Here is an 8,051-nt window from a genome sequence, read left to right as displayed (position 1 = left end):
CTTCAGAACTACGCATATAAATTTCTGTATGGATTTTTTGTTAAAAAAATTTCAAAGCTACAACAATTTAGTGCCATTCTAATACCTTTAACACTTAATTGATAAAGCACAATTTTTACAACACCTTAACAACTTGAAGAATTTTTAGTTAAAGTATTTTAATATGTTTAAACTGTTTATTTTCGTTTAATACGTTAAAACTTTTCTTGTTACGTCCTAATTCAAAAAACTCGAGCTTATTTTCGAGTTTACTGACAGTGAAATAATTTTTTGACATTTTACAGCTACGCTAATTGCTTAATAACTTAAACGGTTTAAAACTAATTAAGTAGGTTAATAACGTTTGACAAATTTTTAAAGGCATGCATTAGCTGTAAAACTAGCATGAAAAACATACGCAGTAATTGAAATCATCAAGCTTTTAAATTCTCTAAAGAATACTTTCTAATTTACTTAAATGCTAATAAGTAAGTTCAACTCTAACAAATAAAGTACTAAAAAAAACTTTATTTTATTTTATCTACTTTTTACATTATTTTAACACTAGTGTAATAGATGAATTTACAATAGTTCAGTTTCTGGTGACTTGATTTAGTTTTCATACAGTCATTATTCATTAAGCTAACTTAATTAATCTTTTTGAGTTTGTATTCACAACAAACTATTTGCTACTTGTTGATTTCAATGACAACTAAGTCTAGTAAGTATACCACATTTTTTTCAGAGTTTTTTGTTTATAATAGTTTTAACTTTTATTGTATTTTCTTTAAAAAGTAAAAACTAGTTAGCAGAAAAATGACTTCTTAATTTATTTAGATTAGATATAGAAAAGTGTAGTGTAAATTATCAATATATATTTCACACAAAAATAAAAAGTTTACCTTTGGGTTCAAACAAAAACTTAACATATATCTCATGTCTAAAATTTTTCTTGCTCTCTTACGCAGAGTATTTGAAATCGTATTCTATAAAAATTTTAATCAGCTTTTGTAGAAGCTCTAAGTAAAATTTAAAAAGAGTATTTGTTAATTAAAAATTTAGTTTATTTTTATATAGTCTGTCTCTTTTATAAAGAGATGTTGTACATTTTGAAGTCTGAAGTAGTTAAAATGTGTACTAACTAGATTTGTTAGTTTTAAAATCTTTATAAAACAACATATAAATACAAAATTTTAATTTTTATAAAATATATGTAACCAAATTTGTTCAGTAATTTTAATTTTATACCTCTGAATATTCTTATTAGTGTCTATAAATACAATAATTTTCTTTTATTATATACGTCTTTATATATTGCAGATTATTTAAATACGGTTCTCGTGTTTGAATATATAACACCGTAGTTAAAGTATTTATATAATACAATCGGTTTTTATACATACTAAAAAGTAAGAAGGTGTATAAACTTAAATGATAACAGAAATAAACAATTTAAAAATACTCTAATCTGCGTACAGCATCGGTTTAAAAAGTGCTGATTTAAAAATAAACTTAACTATAACTTGATCTTTTTTGCTGATTTTTATGAATAAGATGAAAGTACTCTGTGTAGCTTATGATATGTGCAGTGTAGTTTACTAACTACTCTACTATGTTAAACTATGTAAACACTATAATAAAACTGCTGTTTAGTCTGTATTGTACATGTATACTGTATAGCTTTTAACATTATGAACTACAAGAATCGTTAAAAGTTGAATTTTACTGTTATTAAACATATTAAGCTGAAAATACAGTTTCCAAAAGTTTTAATGCTCACCTTGAGTGTAACTGAAAAATAATTTATGTTTTTTTATACAATCGTTTAAATAAAATAATAGTTATAAAGAAAATAAATATATTTAATTTAAACATTTAAATATTTCTGGTATTAAATTAGATGTATATTATAGTTTAGTTTCGGTAATTGTAAATAAATTAATAATCTGTTATGTATTTGCTTTATTAATCTACTTATTTTTATAAAAATATTTTACGCTTACAGAATGTTTTTAGCTGAAAGTTGATATTATTGGAAATATACAGTCCGAGTCTTACAGTGTTTATATATTTATTTTTAACATTAAAAAAATATTTCATAATTCGTACATTTTTACTTACAAACCATTTTTAAGAAAGGTTAAACAAAAAATTTGTTTATTTTTTTGGTTGTAATTTAGTATACAAAAGTTATTTCTACTTTTATTCATTTTTTCATATATATAGTAGCCTTTATACAAACGAAAGATTTGTTTTAAAAATATAAAAATGAACTACAAAGTTGTAAAAATACTTAAATAATTCTTTTAACAGTACTATAATACATAGTATTAATAAGTGTTGTATTGTTGGGTCCCTTGCCAAATATTCTTAAAGTTTAAAAAACTCTTCACGAAACGATTTGAGTTTGAATTTCGTGGACGTCACAATAGTAACCAGTGGAAATTTTAAACGCTATTTTCTGATTGGATAGTTGAAATCACTGTTAGAGACTGAAATTTTGTTTATTCATAGCAACAAGAGTGGGTACCAAAATAAGCTGTTGTAAGACTGTTCTTTATTGTTAAGCCTAGGAAGAATGCCTGCTTATAGGAAACAAGCATAAATAATTTTATTGTTATATCTAACAGGTATTAAATTTATATATTATAAAGGTATTTCTGTAAACTACAGGTTCACAGAATTGCCACTCAATGAGAATTCACAGGATAGTTTATAAAGCTTATGCAAAATTTAGTTAACCAGTGCTAAGTTATAACTTAAGTAACTAAGAATAGTTAGAAATTTTACTAGAAGTTATAATAAGTTATTATTGTCATGAAATAAAGGAGATAAATTAATATTTAACCAATATTTTATTTGCTATTAATGATAAAAATTAGTCTACTGCAATTAAGACGTGTATAAAATAGTCTTATAAAAACAATTAAGTAGCACAATCTATTTTTTAACCAATAAAAAAGCAAACCTAACATAACTTTCAAATAACAAACACTAGAACTAGTGTTTGTTAGCAGTTGTTTCTCTAGTTCTCATTAAAAAAAAACTCCATAACACTGATATAAGTAAATATCAATAGCTTTAAGTTTTATAAAATGTTTATTTAAATGATGTTTTTTTAACAAGTTTAAATTATAAGTGAAAATAAACTTAAATTCTCAGTTTATTTACTATACATCCATTGTCTTCAATTTATCTTCATTTATGTAAATAAAATTTAAAATGAGAATAAATAATTTTGAAATTAAAATTTTTAAATGATGTAAAACTAAAATAATGATTGTTTTATCTTAAAAATTGAATATATGTCCCAGTGCATTAAATTTATTATTTCATATATAAGTTTCAATACTTAATAGATCTATTATAAAAGAGTTTTGTTCTTTAGTAGGGCCACTAAAGTACAAAAACTCCTTGTTAATATATCTAGACTACATAGAGTGTAAAGTTTAATTGAAGTGGTACATAAAAAACTAAGTAAAATACATTTTTGTTATGATGAAAAAACATGTTTATAATCATGTATATATATAATTATAACATTGTAGTTTTTATTAGTATATTAGATTGTTAACAATCTATTTTGAATAATTCTACGGACCAAGCTTATGAAAGATGATTTTTATAGAGCTTAACAGTTTTAAGGCGCCTCTTAAAACAAAAACCTCTTTTTAATTTCAGTATTTAAATTTTACACTATTAACTCCTACAATCACTTTGCCAAATATTAGCTAAATCAAAGAAAATAATGTAATTACATGCATCATAAATGATCACCAAATTTCATTGTTTTTAATTTTATGGTTAAAATTCAAATAGCTTTATGTTTAGTTTTTATCTATAATATATATTTTTATCTAATAAATATTTATCAAATATATTAATGTTCAATATACCAGTTTTTGTATTTATCAGAACAACTATAACTAATTCTAGTATGAAATTTCTTAATAACGGATTGCTACACACTCAGGGAAACTCAGGGAATTTTCAAGTTGTAGAAAATCTCTGGAAAACTCAAGGAATGTTGATTTTATTTTTTTAACTCAGGGCAGTTTTGGTTTTTTCTAAAATTTTCAGGAAAGATTTAAGATTTTTTAAAAAATCTCTAGAAATTTTATCTAGATCTAGAATGAGATTTAGTTAATCCAGTTTATATATTTTGTTCAAAAAAGTTAATTATATTCATTTTTTAATGCTTATTTAGAATTTTTTTTATTCTTGTGGCAAGTTCTTTAATATTCTTATATTTATTAAATTTATTACAATATTTAATAGATTTATTATGTTTACAAAAACTCTTATATTGCTTTCAAACCTTTCTTCAAAATCAAAAATTGCATTTGATCATACACAAGCATCTTAATTATTGTGGCTATTGTATAAATTTAGTTTAAAAAATAAATAAGTAAAATTTATGTTGCATAATGGTATAGGTAAATATGCACTTTTGAACATTATATTTTGTATATTAGTTTAACATAAGCTTTATTAAAACCAATTAACGTTTTTAAATATGAAGTATTTTATTCAAATAATTTTTTTCAAGACAATCTTTTATTAATAGCATCTAGATGAAATGATTATATGTTTATTTATATGTTTGAAATTAGCCTTATTCAAGGTTGCTTAAAAAACCTGGATTTTGAGAAATTAAAAAAAAAACCTGAAATTCTAACTATTTTGACAAGTTAAGTATTAAATTCCAATTTGACACAAAAAATCTATCTTATAGATAAAATACATATAAAATACAATATATGTCATCATCAGTTTTTTTATTGTATAACATATTAAGTAACTTAATAGTATCTTTTCAGTGTATTTAAACTACTAAACACAGTTTTTAAGCTTAAACTTAACTTTAAATAAAAAATAGACCTAAAAACGTGTACTTTCAAAAACCTAAAAGAAATTCAGATAACCTGAAGAAAATTTGTTAAAAACCAGTGGCCAGCCTGTATAAGATAAGCTACTTGAGTAAAAAATTTGTTCTCTATATTGTAAGTTCCAGAAACACACCTTGCAATAAAGTTCAATTTATTAATTTTGTTTTTACATAATAAAAAACGTGCAATTTATTAGACTAAAGCTTTCATGGTTTCCCAAACTTTTTTTGTAAGGCTCCTTTTGAAAAACTTAAAAAAGCTACTGCCCCTTTCAATAAGTTTTCTCAAAAAGCTAATCTTAGATATGCTTATGACCCTTTTTTCGCTTTTCATCATCACCTCTAAAATATCTGGTGTAAGTTTCAAATTATGGCCTTATTGCCCCCTGTATCCCCTATACTAGTCACGCCCCCCTCTTTGTCTCCTTTGCAGCCTTGAAAATTTTTGAAATGGCCACCAAGGGGGGCAATATGACTCATTTTGAAGGTTTTAGACTGGTATAACAGTTATTTACAGCTAGGTCTAATTTTGCACAATTAGACCTAGACTACAAGTTTTTTGAAGTTTAAACAAAAGTCAAAGTAGCATTACAAAATAACAATCAAAGTTTGATACAATAGGCTTTTTTGTCATTAGTAAGAATTTTCTTTCATAAAGTGATTTATTTACTAAAAATCTGAAAATTAATTGTTTGAACGTAGTCTGCCTTTATCATAGTAGAGATTGGACAGTTTTAAGTATTGTGATCTATATGTAAACTGTCTTAATTCTTTTACAAAAACAAAAAACAACAGATACAGAGATCTTTTGTTTATTATAAAAACACTTTCTATTCTTATTCAAAAAAATTCTATTTGAATAAGAATTGAAAGTTATTCTCTGTACATTTGTTTTTTGTGTTTGTAAAAGATTTAAGATAATTTTTGTATATTGTTTTTTCAAACCAGTTTTATTAAATACTAAAAAACTGGTCATAAAAAGATTTGCTTTTGTTTATTATAAATGTTCTAGGTGTTTTATAATCTATCAAGAAACATTTAATGAAAATTTTAATTTTCAAAGTATAAAAAAAATCCTATAAGCAAATATTATTTTAGTAAGTTTTTCAAATTTATAAGAAAGTTGGCCATGAAAAATATTCCTCATATATGATTAAGGGAAACTTATTTATAAAAAAAGTGACTACATTTCAAAAGTTAATTAAATATTTTTCTTCACAGAAATAACTAATAGTTTGTATTTTAAATTTTTAAATAGAATTCAATAGTTATTTTTGTTTAAAAAACTGTTGGACCCCTGTGACGTTAAATTATGTTTTTTTCAACTTCAGAGAAAATATCCTGAGCGACTTTGAATTATCCTCAGTTTTTCAAAAACCATATAAAAAGTGTTTTGCCTTGGGTGCAAATTTATTATACCTCATGATCATTTTTCTTCTAAGTAGTAAAAACATTATATGTTTATGCTTCTATATTATATGATAAAAAAGTTATAATTATATCAAATAACTAAATATTAAAACTGGTCAACTAAATATTAAAAAAATGTTTGTCCTGAGATTTAAAAAAAATCTTAAAGCTATCTAGATTTTTTTAAGCCTTAGCTAACCAGAGTTTTAAAAATTCATATTATTCTTATTTCTTAAAGTTTTATAAAGATTTTAAAATGTCCTGAGTGTGTAGCAACCCTGCAAGTTTTTACAATACTTCTTTACTTAAGTAACAGAAAAGTTTGAAGGTCTGATAATGCTGACTCAGGCTAGATTATATGGTTCAAGCTTGGCAACCTGTTTTTGGTTGTTATGATAATTATGACATCATAAAAGGGTTGATGCAACAATTGAAAGTAAGGAGATGGTAGATACAGTCATAGTTGAACAGAATGTTGTTGCTAAGCAAATTTTTACTCAACTCCAGTGCATCATCATTTGCATTAGATAAAGTTACTTGTATATAAAATATTCTTATACTTATGATAATACAATGTTTACATCTAACAAATTACTAGTAGAATTTTTAAGCTTTATTATACAACTTAATTACCATAAATATTTGTAAAGTATAGTTTAAAAGCTTAATTTATTCATTTATTGAAATTATACAGACTTGCTATATGACTGTTAACAACATTAAAACTGTCCATTAACGTTCTTTAAAGTTTTTCTGCAGTGACTCCATAATTATTCAAAATTTGTACAACTTTTTGCCAAAAATATTTGATTGTTAGATCTTGAATATTGGGTATAGATATGTGCATTTCAAATTTTATTAACCTTTAGTTAATAAGTTACATGTATAAAAGTCATAAAGATACATATAGATAGTTTTTACATAAGTAACCAATGGCCCTTAGATATAAGTTAGTTTTGGAAACTACTATAAATAAATTTAGAAAATGTCATTCAACTTTTAGTATTTCAATTTATTATAAAACTTGCATAGCACTTGGCAAAAAATCCCTGTACAAATGTATGTTAAGTAATTAGTCCAATATTGTTGTAAGGTTTAATAACCAATAAGTTTATATTATAGGTTTTACAGCTATTGACCTCAATAATTCAGGTAATATATCAATGCATTGATTTTAAATCAATAAAAAACTATAACCTGCAGACATATTCAAAACTTTATTTAAAATATTGTTCTTTCTGTCTGATAAAAGACAATTATCTCAAAAAAAAACTTCAAAATAGGTTTTTTAATTAAATTTTCCGATTGTTGTTTTTTTAAGCTGAAAAAACCTATGGTTATAAGTCTAATTTTTTTAATATTTATTATTCTATTTTGTGAGTTAATACAAGGTTTGCTCTACATTTAAAAATAAAGTTAACAAAAAAAAAACACAACAGAACTTTTATATACTTATTCAATTCTTCCACTAGCTCTATTTATGGCAAAAAGGATTTAAAAACTCATGATTTTAAATAAAACACTTTTAAAAAATAAAACAATATCAGTTATGTAATGTAAGTAGAATAATTTTTAATTTATTACTTTAGGGAAAAAACAGTTACTAAGTTTTACCGCAGAGCAGATTTTCAAACTGTAGATCTGTTATAAAATAATAATGATAAAAAAGACAAATAATTAAAGTTATTAACATCTCCCTTGTGGATAGATTACTGTGTCTTATTTATTTGTTCTGAACTCAATAGTTAAATTTAAATAGAATAAACATAAGATT

This window comes from Thalia democratica, chromosome 5 (genome assembly GCF_965202585.1).
Source record: "Thalia democratica chromosome 5, ktThaDemo2.hap1.1, whole genome shotgun sequence".
NCBI lineage: Eukaryota > Metazoa > Chordata > Thaliacea > Salpida > Salpidae > Thalia > Thalia democratica.
Note: the sequence above shows the minus strand (reverse complement) of the source record.